This window comes from Orcinus orca, chromosome 3, assembly GCF_937001465.1.
Source record: "Orcinus orca chromosome 3, mOrcOrc1.1, whole genome shotgun sequence".
NCBI lineage: Eukaryota > Metazoa > Chordata > Mammalia > Artiodactyla > Delphinidae > Orcinus > Orcinus orca.
Genome location: NC_064561.1, coordinates 201926 through 205849, shown reverse-complemented (window position 1 = coordinate 205849; position 3924 = coordinate 201926). Strand labels below are relative to the sequence as shown.

Genomic DNA, 3924 nt, shown 5'->3' with positions numbered 1-3924 from the left:
CTGGGGCCTCAGCGCCCTCACCTCCCCCGCGCTTGGCTCCAGGCTTGCTGGCACTGTCCCTGCCCGGAGCCTTTGCCTGGCTGTGCCTGTCACCGGGCACGCCTTCCCGGGTCTCCCACCGGCCCTTCCCACCTGGCCCTGGCTGCCCCCGAGCCGTCCTTTCTCCGGGCCTCATACTCAGGACACCAGCCACTGTCCCGTCTCTGGCTGTGTGCTTTGCTTTCTACTTCTTCCTATGAAACGTTTTGAACGCAAAGATAAGGGGAGAGAAAACATGAGGGTTTGATTCTCTGTCACACCCATCTGTGCATTGCTAAAATGTTCCAACTTAAGGTTTCTGTTCTTTAAAAAACTTTATTTATTTATTTATTTATTTGTGGCTGTGTTGGGTCTTTGTTGCTGCCTGCTGGCTTTCTCTAGTTGTGGCGAGCGAGGGCTACTCTTCCTTGTGGTGCGCGGGCTTCTCACTGTGGTGGGCTTCTCTTTGTTGCAGAGCACGGGCTTCAGTAGTTGTGGCTCACTGGCTTACTTGCTCCGTGGCATGTGGGATCTTCCCGGACCAGGGCGCTGGCTCGAACCGGTGTGCCCTGCATTGGCAGGCGGATTCTTAACCACTGCGCCGCCAGAGAAGCCCCCAGCTTAAGGTTTTCAGTGCATTTTTCTGAAGGGGTGGAGTTTGAAATCCAGCCCTTCCCCAGGTGGTGACTGGTGGTGAGGGTGTGGATTTTATGCTGAGGAGCCCTGGGAGGGATCCGAGAGAGGGAGGGCCTTAGTCTTCTATCTTCCGTGTGTTGTAGACAGGTCCGGGGCTGTGGGGAGAGGGTCCTGGGCAGGGAAGGCGTGGGACTGGGGGGACAGGATGGTGCAGCGGTTGCTTCCAGACCTGAGAATGGGGCCTTCCTTATTTGGAAAAAACGTCTTTGCAGATATAACTAAATTAAGGGTCTTGACATGAGCTCATCCTGGATGAGGATGGCCTTGAATCCAATGACCTTATAAGAGACAGACACAGGGACTTCCCTGGTGGTACAGTGGTAGAGACTCCACCTTCCAATGCAGGGGGTGTGGGTTTGATCCCTGGTCAGGGCACTAAGATCCCACATGCCTCTGGGCCAAAAAACCAAAACGTAAAACAGAAGCCATATTGTAACAAATTCAATAAAGACTTTAAAAATGGTCCGTATCAAAAAAAATCTTTAAAAAATAAAAATAAAATAAAAAATCGGAGACAGAGGATGGGGTGATGGGACCACAGGTCCAGGACACCAAGGACCGTGGGCCACACCAGGAGCTGGGAGGGGTGGGAAGGCCCCCCCCCCCACGGAGTGAGCACAGCCCTGCCGACACCCCGTCTCAGACTTGTGGCCTTCAGAACCGTGAGAACATAATTTCTGCTATGTAAGCAGCCTAGCTTGTGGCGCTCCGCTGCAGCGGCCCCAGGAGATGGTACAGAGGGTCGGGTGGTTGGTTCCTTTAGCGCTGGGGTAGACTGACGTGGCCGGTGGTGGTAGGGTGGTCAGGGCAGACGCCAAGCTGGGAGCCAGGGAGGCTCCCTGCAGGCGGGGGGCCCTGGGACTCACCCGCCAGTCCAGCTCCTGCTTCAAGGGCAGACGTGCCCGGAAGGGATTTACAGAAGCAGCTGCCCTCTGACCTCCTTTGGCTTCTCCTTCTTAACTACTGCTCTCCCTGGAAAAGTGACAGGCGGTTCCCCCAGATGAATGTGGCCGGGGGCTGGTGATCTTTCCTAGCGAACAAGTCCGATAGGTAAAAACAGGACAAAACAAAGCATCTGAAAGTGAGAGATGATCCAGCCTCTCCTCAGCCTCCCCCGCTGAGATGGCAGAGAATTCAAGAGATTCTTCCCCTGCACAGTTGTGATGCACAGTGTCCTGAACACCTGGGGCGCTGCTGTCAACGGAAACCCTCCCTGGGCCTCGTGGGGGCTGAGCTTTAAGGTGTCCTGGCGTTTCAAGATTTCCTCACCCTGTTGCTGATGTCTTTGTCCTGGTGGAACAAGGGGAGGGTTCTTTGTTTCTCAACAGTTTATTTTGAGAAGTCCTCAAACCTACAGAGGCACCCTGGGGACAGCAGCCCCCTGCACCTGGATTCTCGGCCAGGGGCCTTGGCCACGTTTGTGACCCAATCCCTTCCTCTGTCTCTGTCTCTCCTCTCTCTCTGTCTCTCCATCTCTATCTCTGCGTTTCCCTCTCACATTTTCCAGAACCATTTGCGTGTGAGGACACCACCGCCTTCAAGCTAAGACGCGACACGAAGGCTGGGATCCGAAGACGCGTCTGAGGTCTCCCTGTAAATTAATGTTGGATCATCCCTGCGGTCCAGTCTCCCTGAAGGCCCCAATCTCAGCCCTTATGGAAAGTTTTTCCCAGGCCCTGGGGACACTGAATTGAGCTGTCATGTTGCTCTCCTGGCCCTTATTCCAGGACACAACACAGTTGCTCTGAGCGGCCAGGTGTAGGGTTGGTTTTGGGAAACGCATTCCCTGCAGGGTGCCTCTCCCACCATCCCCCGACCCCCTGCTGGCCAGCTGAAACCGGCAGAGACCAGAGCCCCCGCCCAGCCCTGACACTCGGTCGTGCCCTTTGACCCCCTGTGGCGGTGCCCTGGTGCCCCGAGTCCCCCAGCATGTCCTGCTGTCAGTGCCTCACTCTGTCCCTTTAAGGCTCTCAGGGTCCTGCTCACCTGGGCTTGGGGTGGGGCTCAGCTGGGCGGAGGCGACAGCTGTGGACGCAGATAAGCTTCCCCCTCCAGGGCCTCAGGCCTCCAAACACCGCCAGGCCTCCACTGATCTCCAGTCCAGCCGGAGCCACCCCAGGTCCCCGCCGCCGGCCCTCCCCCTCCCAATCAGGGACTTACTGGAGGATGGCACAGATAAAACTGCAGCCTCCGGTAGCGCTGCTGGAGGTGTGATGCCGAAATCCTTCCGCAGCTGAACTGCGGGAAGGCGGCGGCCAGAGGGCAGCTGTGCACCCTCAGCAGCCGAGGGCGCCGGGACAGCCCATGTGTCCCTCGACGGATAAATGGACAAATGCCATGTGGTCTCTCCACACATGGGAACGTCACTCAGCCTGAAAAGGAGAGAAGCCCTGACACTCGCCACCACGTGGACGGACCTTGAGAACAGGATGCTCAGTGAGAGAAGCCAGACACAGAAGGACACACAGGGTGTGACTCCATGGATGGGAAACGTCCAGAACAGGCAGGGAATGTGCAAAGCGCCAACCTGCCAGCTCTGGAGGTGGGGCATACCGCCGCCCTCTGCAGGGTCTTCAGCTTTTCTGCAGGCCGGAAGATGCACAGCTTTTCTGCAGGCTGGGGTGCGCCCGGTGGGGTCAGGTGCTCAGCCCTCTCCCTCTGCTGGGAGTGCGGTGAGTGCGGCGCTGGCTTCGTGAGGCCCCAGGCCTTCAGAGACAAGCCTAGGTCCCTCCATTGGGGCTCCCCAGCCCCGCCTGCTGCCATGGGGGGCTCACCGTCTGTGGGGCATCCTGGGCACCGTGGGGTGTGGAGCGGCCTCCCCGGCCCCATGTGCTCGACGCTGGAGCCCCCAAGTCCTAGGGACCACAGACATCCCCAGTTGTGGCCCCGTGTCCCTGGGACAGAATTGCCCCAGGTGAGACCCCCGGGTCTACAGGAGCGTGGAAATATGAGCGGGGTGCCCGATGGGACACCCCATGGGAATGGTGTGGGTGGCCAGGCGGGAGGACTGTCGCACTTGAGGGAAGGCCCCGGGCACAGAGCAGTATCCTCGGGGACGCACAGGCAGGCAGGACCCATCTCGGGGATGGGAACCCAGAGGCAGGAACCTTGCTGGGGAGGAGGCTTGTGGAGCTCCTGCTCTGTCTGTCGACCTAGGCGCTGGTTACACAGGGGTGTTTGCCTGGGGTGTTTGTCAAGCACCCAGCAGTC

The 3924-nt window shown here is 58.5% G+C and overlaps 1 long non-coding RNA gene across 1 annotated transcript; it reads right to left on the bottom strand.

The window, feature by feature from the left end:
- Positions 1-361: 361 nt before the first annotated feature.
- On the bottom strand, positions 362-3646 carry LOC125964053 (uncharacterized). The gene is made up of 2 exons (XR_007476589.1): positions 2875-3646; positions 362-2004 (listed from the first exon to the last, which is right to left on the bottom strand). It is a non-coding gene; the product is annotated as an uncharacterized LOC125964053 (long non-coding RNA).
- Between the last annotated feature and the right edge of the window lie 278 nt (positions 3647-3924).